This window comes from Pseudophryne corroboree, chromosome 2 (genome assembly GCF_028390025.1).
Source record: "Pseudophryne corroboree isolate aPseCor3 chromosome 2, aPseCor3.hap2, whole genome shotgun sequence".
Taxonomy (NCBI): Eukaryota; Metazoa; Chordata; class Amphibia; order Anura; family Myobatrachidae; genus Pseudophryne; species Pseudophryne corroboree.
Genome location: NC_086445.1, coordinates 95,994,133 through 96,021,581, shown reverse-complemented (window position 1 = coordinate 96,021,581; position 27,449 = coordinate 95,994,133). Strand labels below are relative to the sequence as shown.

Here is a 27,449-nt window from a genome sequence, read left to right as displayed (position 1 = left end):
GGTATTAATCAGCCACAGAACCTGTGTAATTCATTAGTTTAAAGGGACAGTATGGTAAGCCTATGTGGGTTGGGGTCAGGGTAACCGGCAGTCGGGATCCCAGCGGTCAGCATATAGACGCTGGGATCCTGGCCACCAGGATGCTGTTAGGGGGGTGAGTGCAATGTAGCCTCTTGCGGGCTTGCTGCGCTCGCCACGCTGCGGGCTTGGTGGCTCGCTGCATTCGCAACAGGTTCTGTTCCCACTGTGTCGTGGACACCCATGAGTGGGAATAGCCCGGGGCCCCCTGCCAGCATCCTGGTGGCCGGGATTCCGGCGTCGGTATGCTGACTGCTGGGATCCCGACCGCCAGTCACCTGACTACATCCCACCTATGTATGGGTATCCCTCTATTCTGCAAAAGAGCAGCACACTAAAACTTAGAAGATAGTAAAACTAGATACAAGAAAGAAAGAAAGAAAGAAAGAAAGAAAGAAAGAAAGAAAGAAAGAAAGAAAGAAAGAAAGAAAGAAAGAAAGAAAGAAAGAAAGAAAGAAAGAAATGTAATAATATGCCTGTGGGAAATTTAATGTATAGTACAACAAATGTTACAATCTTTAATAAACAAATCTGCCAATTTGATCTGACTTATAAGTTGCAGGGCTGGAACAGGCACACTGAAATTCTGCAGAGAGATTTCTATCCATTCAAGTTACAGAATTTTTATTATTACTGCGCCATTGTTACCATTAGACAAACCTAGGCGGTCACCTAGGGTACCAAGGTTTAGGGGCCCCTAAAACACAGAATTACATTATGGGCGGGAGGCACTAAGAACTAAAATGTGGTCAAACCTACGATGTGTCCTTTTTAGAGGTTTGCTGCAATCCCCAAATGTATTAAAGATGTCCGCAGCAAATCTCAGTGCTATCCGCTGTAGAGCACTGGAACCGCAGTCCCCATAGAATTCTATGGAACTGCAACATGCCCATATGTATCAAGCTCCAAAAAGTAAAACTTTACGGAGCTTGTGCCTATAGAAGCCTATGGTCTTCTTTCCTCAGAAATGCCCTGAGAGGAATCGAAAAGGTCAATGATATATCCTGCACTATATCACCTGTTTAGTGGTTTTATTTGCCCCCACACTGAGCTTTGTCTGCTGACATGGAATGAGTAGCTGTCAAGCTGTTGCTCCTGCATACTCGTGATGGGCTGGGAGTGTGGTGCTTGGCTGTGATGTCACTGCCCAGCACTACATGTCCAGACTGAGGGGAGAAGCAGATGCTAGGATAGGAAGTGGCTCCTCCTCCCTCCCCTCCACGGAGTTGCTCCAACCAGCAGCAGTGGCTCCAGGCAGCGGCTCTTCCTGCCTCCCCTCCACGGAGTTGCTCCAACCAGCAGCAGTGGCTCCACGGAGCGGCTTCCGGGCAGCGGCTCCACCTCCCTCCCCTCTAAGTTCAATTCACAGGTGGCTGTGATGTTAGTGTATTAGAATGCTTAATATTTGTAGACACTCCCTTACTAATATGTGTAAGCCTGAATCTTCAGTGATGGTCCCTGGGACCAGGGGGATGCTGGGCAGTAGGTGGTCCAGTGTGCAGTGTGTCTGGAGTTGGTGATGGAATAAAACAGTACAGCAGTGAACTCACATGTCTCTGTGTCCTGATGACTGGATTTACAAACATATGAACATGGTGTCAGAAGTTTAACTTGGACTGCTAGTGCTCTCAGAGTGTGAAAGAATCCTGCAGCAGCCTGTAAGGCTGTGATACTCAGTGTCTGCAAAGCCTGCCATGTGCTCCTCTCTTCAAACAGTGAGTAACCATGGATAAACTGGCTCCTCCAACAGGCATGCTGATGTCTGGTAACTTATCTGAAAACTGGAAAAGATTTAAGCAAAGGTTTAATATATATCTTGCTGCATGTGGAGCTGATACAGAGGCTGACAAAACTAAGGCATCCATTTTCCTCCATGTGATAGGAGAGGATGTGCTGGACATTTATAATAGTTTTCAGTTTGCTGAGGGGCAGAATATGGTGCTATCTTCTATAATGCAAAAGTTTGAAGATTACTTTGTGCCAAGGAAAAATGTAACATATGAAAGATATAAGTTTTTCACATGTGATCAGAAGTCTGGCGAAGGATTTGATCAGTATGTTACAGAGCTGGAATCACTCAGTAAAACCTGTGAGTTTGGTGATTTAAAGGATTCACTGATTAGAGATCGTATTGTCTGTGGAATACCTGATAATGGACTCAGAGAGAGACTGCTGAGAGAGCAAGACCTCACACTAGACAAGGCAGTGACTATGTGCAGATCTGCAGAAATAACTAGATTTCAAGCCAAAACGTTACACAAGGAAGTTACACAAGGAAGTTGTCGATGTAGTGCAGAAAACAGAGCCAAGCAAACCTCCATTCTCAAGAATGAAGCAGTCTAAGCCACAGTCTAATAAGGAAATGTGTAGTAGATGTGGAAATGCTCACAATCCTAAAATGTGCCCTGCTTATGGTGAAACCTGCATGAAATGTGGTAGATTAAATCACTTTGCCAAATGCTGTAAAATTAAAAGTGACATAACCACAGTGCATGCTGTTAAACAAACAGAGGAATTCTTTGTGGATTGCATTGAACTTTGCAGTGCAGATAAGAAAGAATGGATTGTCCCTTTAACTGTGAACGAGATTGTCATTCCCTTTAAGCTTGTTACTGGCACGCAGGTGAATTTAATATCGTTTCAAGACTATAAAACTTTTAGAGTAAAACCTAAAATTCATCCAGCCAAAGTGAAAGTTACAGGGTACACTGGGGAGTAAATTCCTGTGAAAGGTACATGCTTAGTGACACTGAAATATAAGGGACAACAGTTTAAAACATCTCTACTGATTGTGGATAAAAATGTGCAACTGATTCTAGGATTAAGTTCCTGTGAGAAACTAAGCTTGCTAAAGAAAGTTTTTATGGTGACATCACAAGTAGAAGATGACTGCAAATCGATGTTTACAGAATACTGAGACTTGTTTAAAGGTCTAGGTTGTTTGCCGGGAGAGCATAAAATAAATATAGACACGCAAGTTTCTTCAGTGATACACCCCTGTAGAAAAGTGCCGTTTGCTCTGAGAGAAAAACTGAAACAAGAGTTAAATCGCATGGAAGCCTTGGGTGTGATACAGAATGTTGATGAGCCTATTGAAGGGGTAAGCTCCTTAGTAATTGTTGAAAAGAAAAATGGACAACTCAGAATATGTCTAGACCCCAGATATTTAAACAAAGCTATTAAACGAGAACATTTCAAACTACCAACCAGAGATGAAATCATGTCGCAATTTGCGGGAGCAAAATGGTTCAGTAAATTGGACGCATCTTCAGGATTCTGGCAAATGAAGCTAGATGAGGCCAGCTCAAAGCTTTGTACATTTAATACACCAGAAGGTAGATACAGATTTCTTCGACTACCATATGGAATATTTTCTGCTCCAGAAGTATATCACAAAAAGATACACATGATTTTTGAACATATTCCAGGTGTTGAAACAATGATGGATGACATTATTGTCTGTGGATCTACAAAGGAAGAACATGATTCTAGATTGAGACAAGTAATTGAATTTGTCAAGAAAGTGAATCTAAAGCTAAACAAGGACAAATGTGAATTTGGCGTGAATACACTTACCTTTATGAGCGACGTGGTCTCGGATCAAGGTGTAAAACCAGACCTAAGGAAAATATCAGCCATATTGAACATGGAACGTCCTAACAACAAAGACGACGTCAGAAGATTCCTAGGAATGATTACTTACTTAGGAAAGTTTATTTCTCAACTCTCTGAACGAACAGCCTCTCTTAGATGGTTGTTCGACAAAGATAACGAGTGGATGTGGTCACATGAGCAAGAAGAAAGTTGGAAAAACTTGAAACAGATCAATACAGAGCAACCAGTGCTAAAATTCTTTGATCCTGTGAAAAGAATAAGAATTTCAGCAGATGCTTCGCAATTTGGCCTAGGCTCAGTGCTGTTACAAGAACATGAGGATACATGGCAACCAGTAATCTACGCATCAAGAGCACTGACAAGTGCTGAAACAAGGTATGTTCAGATAGAAAAATAACTTCTAGCGATCACATATGCATGTGAGCGATTTCATCAGTTTGTGTATGGTCAAACATTTACAGTGGAAACTGACCACAAGCCATTGGTAGCTATCATGACTAAATCATTACATGACTGTCCCATGAGAATTGAACGAATGCTTATCAGACTACAGAAATATGATGTACACTTGCTGTACTGTCCCGGCAAATTTAACATTTATGCATCACCATCTAACATCCATATGTCACCTCTAACATCTATACATCACCATCTAACATTTACACATTACCATCTAACATCAATACATCACTATCTGTCATCTATACATCACCATCTAACATTTATACATCACTATCTGTCATCTATATATCACCATCTAACATTTATACATAAACCATCTAACATTTATACATCACTATCTGTCATCTATACATCACCATCTAACATTTATACATAAACCATCTAACATTTATACATCACTATCTGTCATCTATACATCACCATCTAGCATCTATACATCACCATCTAACATCTATACATCACCATCTAACATTTATACATCACCATCTAACATCAATACATAACTATCTGTCATCTATACATCGCCAGATAACATCTATACATCACCATCTAACATTTATGCATCAACATCTAACATCAATACGTCACCTCTAACATCTATACATCACTATCTAACATTTACACATTACCATCTCACATCAATACATCACTATCTGTCATCTATACATCACCATCTAACATTTATACATCACTATCTGTCATCTATATATCACCATCTAACATTTATACATAACCATCTAACATTTATATATAACTATCTGTCATCTATACATCACCATCTAACATCTATACATCACCATCTAACATTTATACATCACCATCTAACATCAATACATCACTATCTGTCATCTATACATCACCATCTAATATTGATACATCACCATCTAACATTTATACATCACCATCTAACATCTTTACATCACCATCTAACATCTACTCATCACCATCTAACATCTATACATCACCATCTAACATTTATATATCACCATCTAACATTTATACATCACTATCTCTCATCTATACATCACCTTCTAACATCTATACATCACCATCTAACATTTATGCATCACCATCTATCATTTATATATCACCATCTAACATTTATACATCACTATCTGTCATCTATACATCACCATCTAACATCTACACATCACTATCTGTCATCTATACATCACCATCTAACATTTATACATCATCATCTAACATCTATACATCACCATCTAACATTTATATATCACCATCTAACATTTATACATCACTATTTGTCATCTATACATCACCATCTAGCATCTATACATCACCATCTAACATTTATACATCACTATCTGTCATCTATACATCACCATCTAACATTTATACATCATCACCTAACATCTGATGATACCATTTAAATGTATGTATCTATGGTTTCCTTTTTTTTTCCCAGGAAGATTAAGGGACTATTCAGGGAGTGAGGGAGATAACTACTATTTCAGGGAGTCTCCTGCAGAATGAGGGAGGGTAGGCAACTATGATGTAGCCCCTTGCGGGCTTGCTGCGCTCGCCATGCTGCGGGCTTGGTGGCTCGCTGCATTCGCAACAGGTTCTGTTCCCACTGTGTCGTAGACACCCATGAGTGGGAATAGCCCGGGGCCCCCTGCCAGCATCCTGGTGGCTGGGATTCCGGCGTCGGTATGCTGACTGCTGGGATCCCGACCGCCAGTCACCTGACTACATCACACCTATGTATGGGTATCCCTCTATTCTGCAAAAGAGCAGCACACTAAAACTTAGAAGATAGTAAAACTAGATGAAAGAAAGAAAGAAAGAAAGAAAGAAAGAAAGAAAGAAAGAAAGAAAGAAAGAAAGAAAGAAAGAAAGAAAGAAAGAAAGAAAGAAAGAAAGAGAAAGAAAAAGAAATGTAATAATATGCCTGTGGGAAATTTAATGTATAGTACAACAAATGTTACAATCTTTAATAAACAAATCTGCCAATTTGATCTGACTTATAAGTTGCAGGGCTGGAATAGGCACACTGAAATTCTGCAGAGAGATTTCTATCCATTCAAGTTACAGAATTTTTATTATTACTGCGCCATTGTTACCATTAGACAAACCTAGGCGGTCACCTAGGGTACCAAGGTTTAGGGGCCCCTAAAACACAGAATTACATTATGGGCGGGATGCACTAAGAACTAAAATGTGGTCAAACCTACGATGTGTCCTTTTTAGAGGTTTGCTGCAATCCCCAAATGTATTAAAGATGTCCGCAGCAAATCTCAGTGCTATCCGCTGTAGAGCACTGGAACCGCAGTCCCCATAGAATTCTATGGAACTGCAACATGCCCATATGTATCAAGCTCCGAAAAGTAAAACTTTACGGAGCTTGTGCCTATAGAAGCCTATGGTCTTCTTTCCTCAGAAATGCCCTGAGAGGAATCGAAAAGGTCAATGATATATCCTGCACTATATCACCTGTTTAGTGATTTTATTTGCCCCCACACTGAGCTTTGTCTGCTGACATGGAATGAGTAGCTGTCAAGCTGTTGCTCCTGCATACTCGTGATGGGCTGGGAGTGTGGTGCTTGGCTGTGATGTCACTGCCCAGCACTACATGTCCAGACTGAGGGGAGAAGCAGATGCTAGGATAGGAAGTGGCTCCTCCTCCCTCCCCTCCACGGAGTTGCTCCAACCAGCAGCAGTGGCTCCAGGCAGCGGCTCTTCCTGCCTCCCCTCCACAGAGTTGCTCCAACCAGCAGCAGTGGCTCCACAGAGCGGCTTCCGGGCAGCGGCTCCACCTCCCTCCCCTCTAAGTTCAATTCACAGGTGGCTGTGATGTTAGTGTATTAGAATGCTTAATATTTGTAGACACTCCCTTCCTAATATGTGTAAGCCTGAATCTTCAGTGATGGTCCCTGGGACCAGGGGGATGCTGGGCAATGGGTGGTCCAGTGTGCAGTGTGTCTGGAGTTGGTGATGGAATAAAACAGTACAGCAGTGAACTCGCATGTCTCTGTGTCCTGATGACTGGATTTACAAACATATGAACAAAACATGGTGTCAGAAGAAGTTTAACTTGGACTGCTAGTGCTCTCAGAGTGTGAAAGAATCCTGCAGCAGTCTGTAAGGCTGTGATACTCAGTGTCTGCAAAGCCTGCCATGTGCTCCTCTCTTCAAACAGTGAGTAACCATGGATAAACTGGCTCCTCCAACAGGCATGCTGATGTCTGGTAACTTATCTGAAAACTGGAAAAGATTTAAGCAAAGGTTTAATATATATCTTGCTGCATGTGGAGCTGATACAGAGGCTGACAAAACTAAGGCATCCATTTTCCTCCATGTGATAGGAGAGGATGTGCTGGACATTTATAATAGTTTTCAGTTTGCTGAGGGGCAGAATATGGTGCTATCTTCTATAATGCAAAAGTTTGAAGATTACTTTGTGCCAAGGAAAAATGTAACATGTGAAAGATATAAGTTTTTCACATGTGATCAGAAGTCTGGCGATGGATTTGATCAGTATGTTACAGAGCTGGAATCACTCAGTAAAACCTGTGAGTTTGGTGATTTAAAGAATTCACTGATTAGAGATCGTATTGTCTGTGGAATACCTGATAATGGACTCAGAGAGAGACTGCTGAGAGAGCAAGACCTAACACTAGACAAGGCAGTGACTATGTGCAGATCTGCAGAAATAACTAGATTTCAAGCCAAAACGTTACACAAGGAAGTTACACAAGGAAGTTGTCGATGTAGTGCAGAAAACAGAGCCAAGCAAACCTCCATACTCAAGAATGAAGCAGTCTAAGCCACAGTCTAATAAGGAAATGTGTAGTAGATGTGGAAATGCTCACAATCCTAAAATGTGCCCTGCTTATGGTAAAACCTGCATGAAATGTGGTAGACTAAATCACTTTGCCAAATGCTGTAAAATTAAAAGTGACATGACCACAGTGCATGCTGTTAAACAAACAGAGGAATTCTTTATGGATTGCATTGAACTTTGCAGTACAGATAAGAAAGAATGGATTGTCCCTTTAACTGTGAACGAGATTGTCATTCCCTTTAAGCTTGATACTGGCGCGCAGGTGAATTTAATATCGTTTCAAGACTATAAGACTTTTAGAGTAAAACCTAAAATTCATCCAGCCAAAGTGAAAGTTACAGGGTACACTGGGGAGTAAATTCCTGTGAAAGGTACATGCTTAGTGACACTGAAATATAAGGGACAACAGTTTAAAACATCTCTACTGATTGTGGATAAAAATGTGCAACCGATTCTAGGATTAAGTTCCTGTGAGAAACTAAACTTGCTAAAGAAAGTTTTTATGGTGACATCACAAGTAGAAGATGACTGCAAATCGATGTTTACAGAATACAGAGACTTGTTTGAAGGTCTAGGTTGTTTGCCGGGAGAGCATAAAATAAATATAGACACGCAAGTTTCTTCAGTGATACACCCCTGTAGAAAAGTGCCGTTTGCGCTGAGAGAAAAACTGAAACAAGAGTTAAATCGCATGGAAGCCTTGGGTGTGATACAGAATGTTGATGAGCCTACTGAAGGGGTAAGCTCCTTAGTAATTGTTGAAAAGAAAAATGGACAACTCAGAATATGTCTAGACCCCAGATATTTAAACAAAGCTATTAAACGAGAACATTTCAAACTACCAACCAGAGATGAAATCATGTCGCAATTTGCGGGAGCAAAATGGTTCAGTAAATTGGACGCATCTTCAGGATTCTGGCAAATGAAGCTAGATGAGGCCAGCTCAAAGCTTTGTACATTTAATACACCAGAAGGTAGATACAGATTTCTTCGACTACCATATGGAATATTGTCTGCTCCAGAAGTATATCACAAAAAGATACACATGATTTTTGAACATATTCCAGGTGTTGAAACAATGATGGATGACATTATTGTCTGTGGATCTACAAAGGAAGAACATAATTCTAGATTGAGACAAGTAATGGAACTTGTCAAAAAAGTGAATCTAAAGCTAAACAAGGACAAATGTGAATTTGGCGTGAATACACTTACCTTTATGAGCGACGTGGTCTCGGATCAAGGTGTAAAACCAGACCTAAGGAAAATATCAGCCATATTGAACATGGAACATCCTAACAACAAAGACGACGTCAGAAGATTCCTAGGAATGATTGCTTACTTAGGAAAGTTTATTTCTCAACTCTCTGAACGAACAGCCTCTCTTAGATGGTTGTTGGACAAAGATAACGAGTGGATGTGGTCACATGAACAAGAAGAAAGTTGGACCGTTTTTCACGGTCTGTCCCGCTGTCCCACCCGCGGGTCGCCGTGTCCTGCGAGTGGGGGGGCAGTTGGGAGATCCCTCCCTGTCACTCGCTGCTCTGTGGAGAGCAGCGGTGAATAGATGCTGTGCGCATGCGCACAGCGTCTATTCACGGCAGAGTGGGACAGGGGGCATGACCAGCAACTCTCACAGCGCTGTTCATGCCCCCATAATGACGAAAACAGGGGCGTGGCCTGCGTTCGCGGCACTTGCCGCGAAGCCACGCCCCCTGTCATTAGGTCACGCCCCCTAAAAACGGGCGCGCCCCTTCGGCGCGCGTTGCCGTCCTTCCACCGCTGAGATCAAAGTTGGGAGGTATGCATACTGCAGTCATGCCTTTAATCATACTTCCCAACTTTCGGATCGCTCTAAGAGGGACTCCTCGCGCGGCTACGCCGCGCCGGCGCTGAAAATGGGCGTGGCCTACCCTGAAGGGGCATGACCTCGCGGGGATGCCGCTATCGCGGGCCACGCCTCCAAATTTCGTCACAGTGGGGCATGGCCAGCGCTCTGTGAGCTGCTGCCCATGCCCCCAGTCCCTCTGCCTCACTGGAATAGACGCTATGCGCACAACGTCTATTCACCGCTGCTTTGCTGTGAACTGAGCAGAGCAGCGAGTGAAAGGGAGCCTCCCAACTGCCCCCCACCGCGGGACACTGTGGCCCGCGGGAGGGACAGCGGGACAGACCCAAAAAAACGGGACTGTCCCGCGAAAATCGGGACAGTTGGGAGGTATGCTTTAATCTACTTCTGATTTTATTGATTTTTCATTCTACAAACCCCTTCTTTTAACCTAATATGTTTCAAAGTACAAGAAGGAGGAGCACACACTACATACAGCACAGTACAGGGAGGAGGAGCACACACTACATACAGCACAGTACAGGAAGGAAGCACACACTACATACAGCACAGTACAGGGAGGAGGAGCACACACTACACACAGCACAGTACAGGAAGGGAGCACACACTACATACAGCACAGTACAGTACAGGGAGGAGGAGCAAACACTACATACAGCACAGTACAGTACAGGGAGGGAGCACACACTACATAAAGCACAGTACAGGGAGGAGGAGCACACACTACATACAGCACAGTACAGGGAGGAGGAGCACACACTACATACAGCACAGTACAGGAAGGAAGCACACACTACATACAGCACAGTACAGGGAGGGAGCACACACTACATACAGCACAGTACAGGGAGGGGGAGCACTCACTACATACAGCACAGTACAGGAAGGAAGCACACACTACATACAGCACAGTACAGGGAGGAGGAGCACACACTACACACAGCACAGTACAGGAAGGGAGCACACACTACATACAGCACAGTACAGTACAGGGAGGAGGAGCACACACTACATACAGCACAGTACAGGGAGGAGGAGCACACACTACATACAGCACAGTACAGGAAGGAAGCACACACTACATACAGCACAGTACAGGGAGGAGGAGCACACACTACATACAGCACAGTACAGGAAGGAAGCACACACTACATACAGCACAGTACAGGGAGGAGGAGCACACACTACACACAGCACAGTACAGGAAGGGAGCACACACTACATACAGCACAGTACAGTACAGGGAGGAGGAGCACACACTACATACAGGACAGTACAGGGGGGGAGCACACTACATACAGCACAGTGCAGGGAGGAGGAGCACACACTACATACAGCACAGTGCAGGGAGGAGGAGCACACACTACATACAGCACAGTACAGGAAGGGAGCACACACTACATACAGCACAGTACAGGGAGGAGGAGCACACACTACATACAGCACAGTACAGGGAGGGAGCACACACTACATACAGCACAGTACAGGGAGGGGGAGCACACACTACATACAGCACAGTACAGGGAGGGAGCACACACAAGTAGTGAAACACAGACACAGGGGACCAGCGCAGCAGAATCTGTCCCAGTGGCCAATCCGCCCCTGATTACATACATAGCCCCCATATTACATACATAGCCACCACATTATTACATGAATAGCACCACATTATACAAATAGCACTGCATTACACATATAGCACCACATTACACGTATAGCACCGCATTACATGTATAGCACTACACGTATAGCACTGCATTACACAAATAGCACCACATAACACGAATAGCACAACATTACAGGTATAGCACCGCACTACACGTATAGCACCGCATTATACGACTAGCACCACATTACATACATAGCCACCGCATTACATACGTAGCCACCGCATTACATACGTAGACACCGCATAAATAGGCCCATCATCAGGGACAGACATTGGGCAGCTATAGGGCTGAAGGACGTTGCATTAGAGATTGTCCCAGGGCTGGCTGTGAGTGCTGCCTGATCAGCTGGCATCCTGAGAACAAGGTACATCCTGCTCCTGTCCAGTCCCCAAACCATACACTGTGACCGGGGATGCCCTAACCCTTACACTAATGTGATCGTGCCCTAGTGGTTGAGTAGAGTCGTACCTGCTTTCTCCCGACGACGCTGGCTGGTTCTGTAGCTCTCACGACTTCTTCCGTCGGAGCCTTTGCCAGAAGAATGGACACCCCAAAGAGGACCCCGCAGATAAAGGATAATACGAATCGACGGTGACAACAATTTTATTTTTTAAGGAGACGATTAGTCACCGCTATAAGGTCAATTTCGTTTAGCGCGAAACACATACACTATGTATCAGCGTAACAAACATTAGTATTAAGGCAGGTGGTAACATCAAACATCAACCATTGCAGTATAATTACCAATTTTAAGAATTGTCAAGTAAAATCTGGTTTGGCAATAAATTTACACAATCATCTAGACTGTCCACAGTTCCTGCCCTGTGGTCTCCGGGTGATATCAATGTCTCGGATTTAATAAAGCCAAGGGCATTTGTCCTGAGATAGTGTCAGCGGACTACCGGTAAGTATTTGCGGAAAGGTGTGCAGGATAGGTGAGTTGGTATTTGTATCCACGAAAAGGTAAGTCAGTTAGCAAAATTACACACCTTTAGGTTCCTAAGGGCACTTGTATCCACGGAAAGATAAATCAATGGTACGATGCCAATTTTAGCATACAGTCTCTTGGTGGAGTCATACAACAGTTCTGGCTGTCCGAGGGAATACAGGGAAGCTTACACACCTCTGTCTCTCAAACTAGCGTGAAGTGACTGCTGAACCCCAGTGAAAACGTTGGATCCTATCCCTATGCTGGGTTTGGAAATAGTCGGTGACTAGAGTCCCTGTAGGATGTCTCAGCCTGGATCCTAGTTAAGGCGCTCACTGCTAATTACAGATTCCCCCCACTTCCCCCAATGTGTCAGTCAAGTGGGGTGGGCTGTTAGAAGGTACCTGTAGGGTGATCACTGCTGCCTATGGTTGTCTCTGTAGGTACGGTTGCAACCACAGCCTCTCCCTACTGCCGGGTCCCTTGACAGCACATCGCCGGTCCGTGCGCCTTGCCCGCTCCCAGCAGCCTAATCAGAGCGGCTGCCACGATCCTCCGGCTGGCCGGGTGCAGCGGCCGCTGGCTGTGTTACGCTCCCCGCAGTGGCTTCTCACATGCGCGCGGCGGCTCTCTCTCTCCGGCGGCGGTGGTGGACGGCTTCCAGCTATCCTGGGGCTCTCCGATACTGCACTCCCTGCAGCGGCTTCTCTTCTCCACGCGGCCGTCCACTCCTCAGGCCGCCTCCTTCTTTCTTGCGTGCCCTCCCCAGCCAATCACAGTGACTCCCAGCTTCCCGCGGTTTGGAAAGTCGGCTCGGCTTCTAGGCTTCCCGCGCAGATCCCTCAGCCAGGCGTTGCTAGGCAACGCAGGGGGAAAATAATGAACCCTTACAAGGCCAGTCCAACAGTTTTGTAGGCAGCGCTAGCTGCCATTAAGGGCTACAATAGTATACAGCAGGGGTACCCCAAACGTGGGTATCACACTAACATGATAATGCAAATAATGTAATTAAAAATAACCTCCCTGCCGGGTGTAGTGAACCCGGCTCCGACCATCGCTTTGCTGCTGCTCCTGGGCCGGGCTCATTGAAGAGACCTTTAGCCGGGGCCAGGGAGAGGATGCTGCTGGGCTGGTTAACTTTCTCAAGCTCCCCCATTGGTAGAACAGCATCACCACTTTTCATGGCTAGCGACACCTGGAAGTTCCCGCTAGCCTAACTTCCGGATTGCATTCCAATGAACCGCACAAATACTGGAAGCAGTGTGAGCCAGCCCAGCCTGAGTGTGAATCGGCCTGGCTGAGGGGGATATGGGACATTCAACCATGCACTGGGCTCAGCCACCAAGCATCCCTGGAACTTGTTATAAAATGTTGCTAAGTATGACAGTCACATATCAAAGTAAACTCTAAGTGTATCTACTATATAAAAGCAAAAATCCGTCTTTCTGTCTTTCTATACAAATCCACAGTTTACAAGCGACGATCGTTAAATTTTACGTACAAGTGTATTAAAACACGACGGAGGCAACTAAAACAATTATAAATATCTAGCACCCCTTGGGGGGCAGACAGCAGCACAGAGTATATCAGTAGACAGCATAACTCCGGAATTGCTGGATCAATGTACTCAAAACTTGGTAGACATATGCCTTACAATCTGGGAACAAACACTGAGGGAGGAAGACACCCCTAGCACCCCTAGGAGTGAGGCAGCAGCACAGAGTATTTCAGCAGACACCATAACTCTGGAATGCCTGCAGCAATTTACAACAAACTTGGTACACGTATGACTTCCCCTGTGGAAACAAACACTGTGGGGGTCAGACACCCCTAGCACCCCTAGGGGTGGGACAGCAGCACAGAGTATGTCACCAGACAGCATAACTATGGAAGGCCTGGAGCAATTTACACCAAACTTGGTACACATCTGATTTACAATCTGCAAAAAACTCTGTGGGGGTTAGACACCCCTAGGGGTGGGACAGCAGCACAGAGTATGTCAGGAGACAGCATAACTCCCGAATGCCTTGACCAATTTACAACAAACTTGGTTCACATATGACTTGCAAGCTGGGAACAAACACTGTGGGGGTAAGACACCCCAAGCATCCATAGGGGTGAGGCAGCAGCACAGAGTTTTTCAGCAGTCAGCATAACTCTGGAATGCCCGGAGTAATTTACACCAAACTTGCTACACATATAACTTAAACTCTGGGAACAAACACTGTGCGGGTAACACACCACTAGCACCCCTAGGGGTGGGCCAGCAGCACACACTATATCAGGACATGCATGATATCTCAGTGATGACAGGGCCAGTGACCTAATGTGAGGAGGGGAATGACGGCAGCAGGAAGCCACAGACTGAGAGTTGTATAGTGGGAAAAGCAGGGTCCCTTGGGGGACCAAAAAGGGGTCCGGCCACTACACAAAGTGCATCAGGGAAGCAAGATATGCCTATATACTAGATCTCCAACCAACGTAAATTAACAAACTATCATTCTAATTTACCATCCTCATCCCGTACCAAAGCACGGGTATTCAGCTATCTACAATGTTATTTATACTGTGTGTTTAATATTTACATTTATTTTTGTAAACAGACATTCTTAAAATCCGGTGCAACGTAGGGTACTCCAGCTAGTATATACTAAATCATCTGTCACAGTAGCAATGTTCTGAGCATATTGGAAGTCTCGCAACAGAACATTTATAGATGGAGTTTAAGATCATACATGTTAACATTTAACAATATGCTATGTCGGCATGCCCTCTTATGGAGTGTATGTAAGTCATTAGCAAAACCAAATGCTCCGTCTACATACAGTACAGCGCAGGCATAAGGTCGTCATGCAATAAGTGATATGCCGGCCAGACTCTTATACCTAAGTTTCCTTTTGATGTTTGATCCAAATAATGTATCAGTAACAATGACATTACTGTGAAGTGAAGGAGAGATGATGAGGATGGTCACCTGTAACACACATGCAATGTTTCTGTGACATGGAAAAACAATGGAAGAAATGTTATGGAGTCACCTTCATTGTTGTCCTAGTTGATAGGATAACCAGAAGAGTAGCTTTGGGTGGAGTGTCATGAGATGAAATGATAACCAAAAAGTTATGTACCCTCCAGGTTCCGTTCTCAGCAGTCTGGCTGTCGGTACAATGGTACCACGTGGTGCCACAGGGCACAGCCACGCTCACTGTCCACTCAACCTCTTTCCTCAACCTCTTTCCAACACGTCCAGCGGGTGTGAACAAGTCGAGTGGCTGTCATTACCTATTCCCTGTGAATGTCACCTTGCGGGCCCGCCTTACAGTTTTTTATATATAACGGAAAATTATTAATTTAGCCGTTTAGATAAAGAGCTTTATTTCCTTATAAAATATAAGCAGTGATTTAGTCTAGAAATTCCTGTCACTTATGTTTTCCCTTTACCTTAGGGGTGGGCAAAATGCGGTCCGCGGCCTGCGAACCGATCCTGCCTGGCCCGCTGCCTCCCACCTGCGTGCAATGACAAGCGGCCCGACAGGGCCGCTTGTCACTGTCCCGGCCAGCTTCCAGCCCAGGTCACCGGCAGCAGCTGCGAGATGATGCCTGTGACAGCACGGCTCTATTAGCCGCAGCCAGCACTGTGTGATCTTTCCCCTCTGATCCCTGTCAGCATAGCTCCTCCTCCCCCTGCTACTCTCACTCACCCTCCCAGCCAGCCAGGACAAGCTCCGCCTCTGAGACAGGGGGAAGGACTGCAGTGCTTGCTTTGCCGTGCGGAGAATGGAGGGCTCTCAGTAGCAGGGGTCTTTCGGGGCATGTGTCCTGGGCCCCCCTCCTTCAATGGGCAATCCCTGATTATCGGAGTGAAGAGGAAGTAGTGTCCCTGCAGGGGGCGGGGCTACCCAGCACGGAGCACAGCCCTGATGCTCCTGCACTTTATCATGCAAAGCAGTAAAAGTTTTTATGCAGTGACAGTCTTTAATTTAAGGTATGAGGGACCATAAATGATATTATGTCTGTGCTACTGTATATGATAATGTGCCTGTAACTCTGTGTATGTGTCTGTATATGTCTCTGTGTAACTCTATATGTGTCTGTAGCTCTGTATGTGTGTCTGTAGCTCTGTATATGTGTCTGCGTAACTCTGTGTATACTGTATGTCTGTAACTCTGTATATGTGTCTGTGTAACTATGTATATGTAGCTCTGTGTATGTGTTGGATCAGTATGATTCACCGCCGATTGGGATCCCGTCGGTCAAAATACCGACGCTGGGATCCCGATATCTCGAAACTGACAGGGTTCTCCCCACCCCCCCCTCCCCACAACCTAACCGTAAGCCCCTCCCTTAGTGCCTAACCCTAACCACCCCCTATGGCTGCTTAAACCTAGGCCCCTTCCCCCCGTAGCCTAACCCTAACCCTCCGAGGGCGGTGCCCAACCCTAATCTCCCCTCCCCGCAGCCTAACCCAACCCCCCCACCACAGTGTGTAAAAGGGAGCTCTACCTGCCGTAATGTGTAAAAGGGGTCTCTACCTTCCGTAATGTGTAAAAGGGAGCTCTACCTGCTGTAATGTAAAAGGGGGCTCTGCCTGCCGTAATGTGTGATATCGGCTCTACCTGGAGTAATGTGTAAAATGGGTCTCTACCTGGCATAATGTGTGACAGGGGCTCTGGTGTAATGTGTGTAAGTGGCGCTACTGTGTGGCGTAATTTAAATGGGTCTGGGACTCAGGGTTGACACACCTTAGGTCGACACCAATTGGTCGACACGCCTTAGGTCGACATGGACAAAAGGTCAACAGGAACAAGGTCGACATGGAAAAAGGTCGACATGAGTTTTTTATGTTTTTTTGGTGTCGTTTTAGTGCACCGCGTCCCCTCGCATGGCTCGATTCGCTCGCCATGCTTCGGGCATGGTGCCTTCGCTCCGCTACCGCTTCGCTCGGCACAGATTACCGTTCCAATCGTAGTCCACGTGGATCGTTAAGTATGAAAAGGTTCCAAAAAAGAAAAAAATCGTGAAAAACTCATGTCGACCTTTTTCCATGTCGACCTTGTTCCTGTCGACCTTTTGTCCACGTCGACCTAAGGTGTGTCGACCAATTGGTGTCGACCTAAGGTGTGTCAACCTTTTTGTTGTCGACCTGGAGTCCGGATACCATTTAAATAATGGAGACTATTGTGCAGCCTAATATGAATCTGTAAGATTTTTTGGCCACGTTCCTATATTTTTGGCGCATGGAGGGGAGCTGCTATTTTGTGTGCGGCCCTCGAATACTGGCAGGAAAGTGTCAAGTGGCCCCTCTGCTGAAATAATTGCCCATCCCTGCTTTACCTATATATTGAGGCACTCAATATATATACAACATTGCCTTATACTTCATTTTCTACATTAGTCTCATTTTTTTTAAACTAGAAACTCATGTATATCCAGTTGTAATTGATGTAGAAAATGTATATGTAAGATATCTGTAACTCAACTCTGTAGCTTTGCTGCTGGTTACTGTGACATCACACCTAGCCTGTGACATCACTAGCCCGTGACATCACAATGCTTCTTCCTGTAACATTCTATCTACAGCTGCTGACGTTTCCAGTTTCCATGCAGGAAGACAGGTAGGAGGAGGTGAGTCCTACATAGCAGGGTATAATGGAGGGGGGTAAGGAAGACAGAGTGCAGTATAGTCAGCTGAAAGGCAAGACAAGATAGAACAGGGAATACAGGTACAAGGACACATAAATAGGAGAAGCGCAGGAAGGAACAATGGCCCTCATTCCGAGTCGTTCGCTCAGTAATTTTCTTCGCATCGCAGTGAAATTCCGCTTAGTACGCATGCGCAATATTCGCACTGCGACTGCGCCAAGTAATTTTACAATGAAGATAGTATTTTTACTCACGGCTTTTTCTTCGCTCTGGCGAACGTAGTGTGATTGACAGGAAATGGGTGTTACTGGGCGGAAACACGGCGTTTTCGGGGCGTGTGGATAAAAACGCTACCGTTTCCGGAAAAAACGCAGGAGTGGCCGGAGAAACGGGGGAGTGTCTGGGCGAACGCTGGGTGTGTTTATGACGTCAAACCAGGAACGACAAGCACTGAACTGAACGCAGATGCCGAGTAAGTCTGAAGCTACTCTGAAACTGCTAAGTAGTTTGTAATCGCAATATTGCGAATACATCGGTCGCAATTTTAAGAAGCTAAGATACACTCCCAGTAGGCGTAGGCTTAGCGTGAGCAACTCTGCTAAATTCGCCTTGCGAGCGATCAACTCGGAATGAGGGCCAATATATTTAGGAATAAAAATGTAGCATTACAAGAATAAAGAGGGCAGTATGGAGGATAAGCACACATACAGCGGATGCAGATAACCTGGGTCTCTATGAGGCAGGATCGTGGCTTTGGGATGAAAAACTTAATAAAATAGATAAATGGGATATTGATAACTTTTAAAGTATCTTATTTGTTTTAAGGAAAATTGGGAAACTGGTTGACTCATGGACATTTTATTTTACTTAAACTAGTACTATGCTTAATGATAGTGTAGCAAGGGCCAGTGTACTCGTGCGGTCACTGGCCCTGCTACTAGCATGCGCGTCCCTCCTCACCTGGGACGGCCCGGCCCCGTCCCATGGGGCCGGAGGTAGCGCTGGCTTCGGGCGGCGCTGGGGACCGGACCTGGTCCGGTCTCCACCTGCCCAGCTGAATGCAGAGTTCGGCAGCGGGCGTGGGGGCGGCGGTGCATATCCACCGCCGCTCCACGCGGGTGATGGCGGCGGGCCTGCATCCTCCGGGACGCAGACCTCGGCAATCGCCACCCGGTATTTTGAATTTGGCGCCAGCCGCGAGCCAATCACGGCTCGCGAACTGGTGGCCAATCAGGAGTGGCGGCGGCGAGCCAATCCCGGCTCGCCACGTCATAGCCCCGCCACCTGGCACTGGCTTGTATTAGGGTAAGTGCAGGTGGTGCCACCCCCCCCCCCCCCCCCCTTTCCCCTAGACCACCAGGGATTCGGGCACTAGGCCCGTGGGGCATTGCAAGCACTAGGCCTGAGGTGCATTAGGCGGGCGCTAGGCCCGGGGGACCAAAGGGGGCATTAGGCCCACCAGGCCTGAGGGGCATTAGGCGGGCACTAGGCCCGTGGGGGGTAGTTCTAGGTGGTAGCCCCTCTTTCCCCCTAGACCACCAGGGATTCGGGCACTAGGCCCGTGAGGCAAAAACAGGCACTAGGCCTGAGCAGCGTAGGGCGTTAGGTCCCCATTTCCCCCCCACAGTTAGGTAGGCCCACGGCCTGAGTACCAAAGGGCGTTAGGCCCCCATTTTCCCCCCACAGTTAGGCAGGCCCACGGCCTGAGTACCAAAGGGCGTTAGGCCCCCATTATCCCCCCACAGTTAGGCAGACATAGGCAAGGGGCATCCAGGGCAAGGAACCCAACGCTATGGTGTGTACAGTAAGTCGGTGATAGGCTGCAGTTTGCTGAAGTCGGCGATAGGCCGCAGGTTGCTGAAGTCGGCGATAGGCCGCAGGTTGCTGAAGTCGGCGATAGGCCGCAGGTTGCTGAAGTCGGCGTTACGCCACAGGTTGCTCAAGTCGGCGATAGGCCGCAGGTTGCTGAAGTCGGCGATAGGCTGCAGGTTGCTGAAGTCGGCGATAGGCCGCAGGTTGCTGAAGTCGGCGTTACGCCGCAGGTTGCTGAAGTCGGCGTTACGCCGCAGGTTGCTGAAGTTGGCGCTACGCCGCATGTGTGATGAGTTCTCAGTTTTCCCCACAGCCAGGCCCCCATGAAAGGTAGGCTGTCGGAAGTACGCGTTGGTGAGTACCACAAGGTTGAAACAGTATTACGGTGTTGTGCTATAACCTCTGTATAAGTGTCTCTCCGTCATAAAGCGTAAGCAGCGCAACGTTCTGTGGGCTGTGTTGTGTGTTCTCTTACAGGAGCAAAGAAGAAGGGCCAGTCGTCTGGCGGAAGCCGAGTATATAGCTGGTGAGCATAAAGGTGTTTCGTGTGTGTTTGTGGTGTATGTTGCCCCCTCCCCTACCTCCACTTTGGGCGTTTTCGTTCAAGGTCTCCCCTGGTGCTTCGCACCACTACGGGGGCACCCAGTCTGAGGCCACAAGTGCCAATAATGACCCTTCACTGAGCCCAGTGTAGGCCACCCCTGCGTAGTGTGTCCCCCATTCGTTTCAGGTCACCCCAGGAAGTTCTTCTGTGTCTGGACGTGTGCCAGTATCGTCTGAGCTACCTCGACGGACTGAAGGTGGAGGACGGGAGGCGTGAGGTGCGTAGGCCTGGTAAGTGAGCGCGCCAAATTCTGTTCCCCAGTCCCCCACCCCCGTGCCTCTTACAATAGTCTTTTGTGTTTTTAAATCATCTGGCAAAGAGATTTGCAGAGTGTCGGGTGACCGGCAAAGAGATCTGCAAAGTGTCAGTTGAAGACTGGAGTATAACATGCAGGAGGTAAGTTACCATACTCTCTCTGCACATGTTACATCTGCCCCACCTGCAGTGCACATGGGGGGTAATTCCAAGTTGATCGCAGTAGGATTTTTGTTAGCAATTGGGCAAAACCATGTGCACTGCAGGGGAGGCAGATATAACATGTGCAGAAAGAGTTAGATTTGGGTGGGTTATTTTGTTTCTGTGCAGGGTAAATACTGGCTGCTTTATTTTTACACTGCAATTTAGATTGCAGATTGAACTCACCACACCCAAATCTAACTCTCTCTGCACATGTTATATCTGCCTCCCCTGCAGTGCACATGGTTTTGGCCAACTGCTAAAAATTTCCTGCTGCGATCAACTCAGAATTACCCCCATGGTTTTGTCCATTAGAGAACAAATTTGCTGCTGCGATCAGGTCTGAATTAGGCCCAGTGTATGATACTAACATGGTCCTAGCACTAGGGAAGATAAAACCTGGAGCAGATAACTTGGGTCTCTATGAGAAAGGATCTTGGGTTTTGGATAAAAAGTCAATAAAATAGATAAATTGCAAATCGATAAAAATAAAAGTACGTAACAAAATATAGTAGTATAATTACACACATAGTATGTCTGACCAGGAAATTCTGGTTATTTAGATCATCATTTGGCAAAGTTCTGGCAAAGAGATTTGCAGAGTGTCGGGTGACCGGCAAAGAGATCTGCAAAGTGTCAGTTGAAGATGATGGGAGAGGTCGCGGAGGAATTAGTGACTGGAGAATAGCATGCCATACTTGTGTAATTGTGTGTGTGGTGGGGGGTATTGAGAGCACAGTACAAAACATAGGGTCTATGGTGGGGGAGAGCGGACAATACAAAACATGCAGAAGGGGGCAACTTGGTATAGCACATACAGATGGTGTGGGGGCACAATACAATAACATAGAAATTGTGGCATACTCTCTAGGACGGGTGGTCTTCAGTATGCCGGCTGTCGGGATTACGGTGCACAGTATACCGGCGCCGGGATCGCGACAGCCGGCTTACCGACACTTATTTTCCCTCGTGGGGGTCCACGACCCCCCTGGAGGGAGAATAAAATAGTGTGGCGCGCGTAGCACCGTGCCCGCAGCGTGGCGAGCGCAGCGAGCCCGCAAGGGGCTCATTTGCGCTCGCCACACTGTCGGTATGCCGGCGGTCGGTATGCCGTCGGTCGGCCTCCCGGCGCCGGTATGCTGGTCGTCGGGAGCCTGACCGTCGGCATACCATACTACACCCCTCTAGGACATATAGAGGAAGGACATACACTTTTGGGGGTTGCGAGATGTAGAACATACTGTAATACAGAAAAACAGGAAGGGTGGGGAGAGCATGATACAGAACATACAGATTGGGGGATGAACAATACAGATCGGGGGAGATAGTGAGTGACATGGCTGACATTTACAGTATATATATGAACTGGGGGTAGGTGTACAAAGCCTGGGAGAGTGATGAAGTGGAGAGAGATAAACTAACAACCAATCAGCTCATAGTTGTCATTTTTCAAACACAGCCTGTAACATGGCAGTTAGGAGTTGATTGGCTGGTACTTTACCTCTCTCCACTTTATCACTCTGCAGGGCTTAATACATCTCCCCATAGAATAACCATATGATGAAATGGTACAGAATGGTATAAATGATGTGAATTGGAGCTGTAACATGTGACTGTTTCCCTATCTTTACATATAATAAAGGTGACATAGTCCTTTCCCTAGAGTCCTTCTCCGTACCGCTCAGGGGGCCTGATTCCGATGCGGACGCAGAGCTGCTGTTGCACCAAATGGCTCAATGCTTTATCACTGTGCATGCGTGTATGATGAACTGCGCATGAAATGAAATCAAGTTCACTTAGAGGATCCCATCGCAAACTGATTGACAGGAAGTCAGCGTTTGAGGTGGTAATGGGGGTGGCTAACTGTATACAGGTGTGTCAGGTCCGTTCAAACGCCGTTCCATGTGCGTGCATAAATTACCCATTGCGACCTGTGTTGCTGCTGGAGAGCCCCCTGTATCTAGGAGACTTGCTCAGCCTACGACTGCTCAGACTCACGATGCAATTGTGAACGGCAAGATTGCAGCAGCGATCGCTTCAACAACCACAACTGAATCAGGCCCACAATTACACCATTATATTTTACTATTGTATCACATTTAACAACTAAGGGGTCAGTTTAATTAGGTGCGAGTTTGTCTAACAACAGCCGCACTTTCCGGTAGCCCCATAGGCTGAATCTGGCCACGAAGGGTGTCAGTTTGGATGCTGTTGAAACGTCACAGCAATAGTAACTCGTACCATTTTGGATTGACCCCTAAATGTTAGCAATTTATAGCTTTTATTATTTACTAGTCAAATGTATTTTCTGAAGATACCCACTAATTACTATAAGAGAGAACTTATCCCCCCAATGTGTGTATTGTATAAAAACAATGGGCCCTTTGGGATAATTGTCCTTATTTTAGGCATTTTCCATGTCCTCAGTAGTTAGAGTAACATATTTACATAGAGAGATTTTTCTCTTTTCTGTTTGCAGTTTGTCTCTCTGCTTGTTCATCCACTAACAATGATTTTTCATCTCTTCCTCTTCGTTTACACACAGTGGGTGATCCCTGAATAGCTGCCCTGGGAGGAGAGCTGCGGACACATGCTCCAAAAGTTGGGACATATGTATTCTCTATTAGGAGATGCGGTAAAGATGCCGGCTGTCGGGTTTACGACAGTCAGAATACTGACACTGGGATCCCGACACTCTTCAGAATACCGACGTTGGAACTCTGAATGGGCAAGGATACTGACGCACGTATCCCCACGATCATAGGTTTAGGGCAGGGCAAGGGGGTTAGGTTTAGGTATCAGGAATGGGGGGGGAGGGGGTGATTAGGCTGCGGGGGAGGGAGGGTTAGGTTCACACATCAGGCGGGGGGGGTTAGGTTCTGGCATCAGGCGGGGGGGTTAGGGTTAGGCTGCAGGTAGGGGAGGTTAGGGTTAGGCTGTAGATAGGGTGGGTTAGGAACCCCCGGGGGAGGTCAGACTGCGTGGGAGGGAGGGTTAGGTTTAGGCATCAGGTGGGAGGGTTAGGTTTAGGCGTTAGGTGGGGGGTTAAGTTTAGGCTGTGGGTGGGGGGAGCTTAGGGTTAGGCACCCCCGGGGATGGTTAGGCTGCGGGGGAGGGAGGGTTAGGCTTAGGCATCAGGTGGGGGGTTAGGTTTAGGCTGCATGTGGGGGGAGGTTAGCGTTAGGCAGCGGGTAGGGTGGGTTAGGGTTAGGCACCCCCGGGAGTGGTTAGGCTGTGAGGGAGGGAGGGTTAGGTTTAGGCAGCAGAGACGGATGGGGGGTGGTTAGGCTGCGGGAGAGGGAGGGTTAGGTTTAGGCAGCAGGGACGGAGGTTAGGATTAGGCACCTCTGCGGGAGGGTTAGACACAAAGGGGGGAGGTTAGGGTTAGACTGCGGACAGGCAGGGTTAGGGGGGTGGTGAGAGGGTTAGGCATCAGGCGGAGGAGTTAGGGTTAGGCTACGGGTGGGGGGAGGATAGGGTTAGGCTGCAGGTAGGGTGGGTTAGGGTTAGGGAACCCGGGGGTGGTTAGGCTGCGGTGGAGGGTTAGGTTTAGGCATCAGGTGGGGGGTTAGGTTTAGGCATCAGGCGAGGGGTTAGGATTAGGCTGCAGGTGGGGGGAGGATAGGCTTAGGCTGCGGGTGGGGGAAGTTAGGGTTAGGCTGTGGGTTGGGTGGGTAAGGCACCCCCGGGAGTGGTTAGGCTGCGGGGAAGGGAGGGTTACGTTTAGGCAGCAGGGATGGAGAAGGATTAGGCACCTCCGTGGGAGGGTTAGGCACAAAGGGGGAAGGTTAGGGTTAGATTGTGGACAGGCAGGGTTAGGGGGGTGGGGAGAACACCCCTTACTCACCCCTGTCAGTCTTTTCTGTACTGGGATCCCGGCATCGGTATGACAACCACCAGGATCCCATGCGCTGGGATAGCATACTGACCCCTCTATTAGTACACCTCTTAATACCCAGAGGGAAGGGCGATCCTGAGGCCATGGTACCCCAGAGGTTTCCCCCCAAGGGGGTTTTCCTCTCCTGAGTGCTGAAGGATGACTCTTTGTGAGTCCAGAGGTGTAGCTTTTATGCCATAATGAATACCAATCTCATGCCCGTCCCTGCAATGTATAAGAAGTAAAATAATTGCTAATGCGATCACTTTACTTCTGGGTTTAGACCCCGGCTGCGCTAGTTCACATGTGCAATCGTCAGACTGCGTATGTGAGAGCAGACATTAATGCGGAGGGATCCCAAGGATCCTTCTCCTGGGAATTATTGCATAATGTAGCCCACAGGCTACAAAAACCATTTAGAAGTGACATTAGCTGCCGGGCCAAGCTCAGAAATGCTTTGCATTCTGGAGCTTGGTGAGTTTCACAGTTTACCATCTGCCGTAGAAACTTTTGGTGGCTGTCTTTGTAATCACAATGGGAGGAACGCAAATATCTCAAAATATCCATTGCAGTCCCCAATACATACATTCAGGGGCTGGTTAATATTTGTGCCAGCCCCTAAAACCGACGGTTTTTAGAGATATCTCGCAAATATTATTTATTAAATATTCCACTTAATAAACTTTTTATATTTTAACATCAACTAAAAAATGTTTTATGTATTCATTGACTGAGTCTCCCGTCTTTACTGAATGCTAATTTCACAGGGTCCCCAAATTATTACTGATATGACTGTTACTCTACTGTCCTGCTGGTGCTCCTGGTCTGCTGTATAGCAGCCAGACATATATTTTATATACAGCACTATTGGGGAGATGTATCAAGCCTTGGAGAGAGATAAAGTGCAGATGTCCAAACCACCCAATCATCTTCTGTCACTTATCTATCACAGTACATGAAATGATACCTGTAGTTAGAAGCTTCATTTGATTTGGGCAAATACTCAACTTTATCTCTCTCCACGGCTTGATACATCTCCCGGAAAATATCATGTCTTCCTTTCACTTAATTAACAAGTTAAATGAATTAATTGTCTTGGAAACAGGGTAAGAAATTCACAGTGTAAGATAATGTTATAAAGGCTTGTCAATACCTCCTGGTACATTTACATTGATTTATCATTCACATTTCTTCCATGCCGGACAGGGGTGGATTGGGAACGTTAAGTGGCCCTGGAAATATATGAAAAATTGCCTTGTGTAGGTTGGAGTAAGTCAGCTATAAGCCGGGCCCAACACAAATTGGGCTTAAGCAAACTGTTAGCATTACACACAGCGGTAGTAAGCAAGGCTAATGCAGCATGGTAGGCAGTCACAGCACCAGCAGTAGGATCGTGTCACAGGAGGTGGAGATCACACCGGTGGGTGAGGCATTGCACTGGTAGGCAGTCACAGCACCAGCAGGAGGATTATGTCACAGGAGGTGGAGATCACACCAGTAGGTGGGGCATTGCACTGGTAGGCAGTCACAGCACCAGCAGGAGTATCATGTCACAGGAGGTGGAGATCACACCAGTAGGTGGGGCATTGCACTGGTAGGCAGTCACAGCACCAGCAGGAGTATCATGTTACAGTAGGTGGAGATCACACCAGTAGGTGAGGCATTGCACTGGTAGGCAGTCACAGCACCAGCAGGAGGATCATGTTACAGGAGGTGGAGATCACACCAGTAGGTGGGGCATTGCACTGGTAGGCAGTCACAGCACCAGCAGGAGTATCATGTCACAGGAGGTGGAGATCACACCAGTAGGTGGGGCATTGCACTGGTAGGCAGTCACAGCACCAGCAGGAGTATCATGTCACAGGAGGTGGAGATCACACCAGTAGGTGGGGCATTGCACTGGTAGGCAGTCACAGCACCAGCAGGAGTATCATGTCACAGGAGGTGGAGATCACACCAGTAGGTGGGGCATTGCACTGGTAGGCAGTCACAGCACCAGCAGGAGTATCATGTTACAGTAGGTGGAGATCACACCAGTAGGTGAGGCATTGCACTGGTAGGCAGTCACAGCACCAGCAGGAGGATCATGTTACAGGAGGTGGAGATCACACCAGTAGGTGGGGCATTGCACTGGTAGGCAGTCACAGCACCAGCAGGAGTATCATGTCACAGGAGGTGGAGATCACACCAGTAGGTGGGGCATTGCACTGGTAGGCAGTCACAGCACCAGCAGGAGTATCATGTCACAGGAGGTGGAGATCACACCAGTAGGTGGGGCATTGCACTGGTAGGCAGTCACAGCACCAGCAGGAGTATCATGTCACAGGAGGTGGAGATCACACCAGTAGGTGGGGCATTGCACTGGTAGGCAGTCACAGCACCAGCAGGAGTATCATGTTACAGTAGGTGGAGATCACACCAGTAGGTGGGGCATTGCACTGGTAGGCAGTCACAGCACCAGCAGGAGGATCATGTTACAGGAGGTGGAGATCACAGCAGTAGGTGAGGCATTGCACTGGTAGGCAGTCACAGCACCAGCAGGAGGATCATGTTACAGGAGGTGGAGATCACAGCAGTAGGTGAGGTATTATACTGGTAGGCAGTCACAGTACCTATGGTAGCTATACCCCTATATATAACACATGTAACT

General features: G+C 47.1%; 1 long non-coding RNA gene across 2 annotated transcripts in view; it reads right to left on the bottom strand.

Moving 5' to 3' along the window:
• Positions 1-3,418: 3,418 nt before the first annotated feature.
• Positions 3,419-27,449, bottom strand: part of LOC135000917 (uncharacterized) — a 43,875-nt gene continuing 19,844 nt past the window's right edge. The window contains exons 1-4 of one of the 2 annotated variants that reach the window (XR_010202605.1): positions 9,176-9,219; positions 3,782-3,938; positions 3,655-3,697; positions 3,419-3,545 (exon numbers count right to left, since the gene is read on the bottom strand). This is a non-coding gene — a long non-coding RNA (uncharacterized LOC135000917). Of the gene's footprint in view, positions 3,546-3,654; positions 3,698-3,781; positions 3,939-9,175; positions 9,220-27,449 lie in introns of those variants that run through there. The other variant, XR_010202604.1, reaches the window with a different exon arrangement.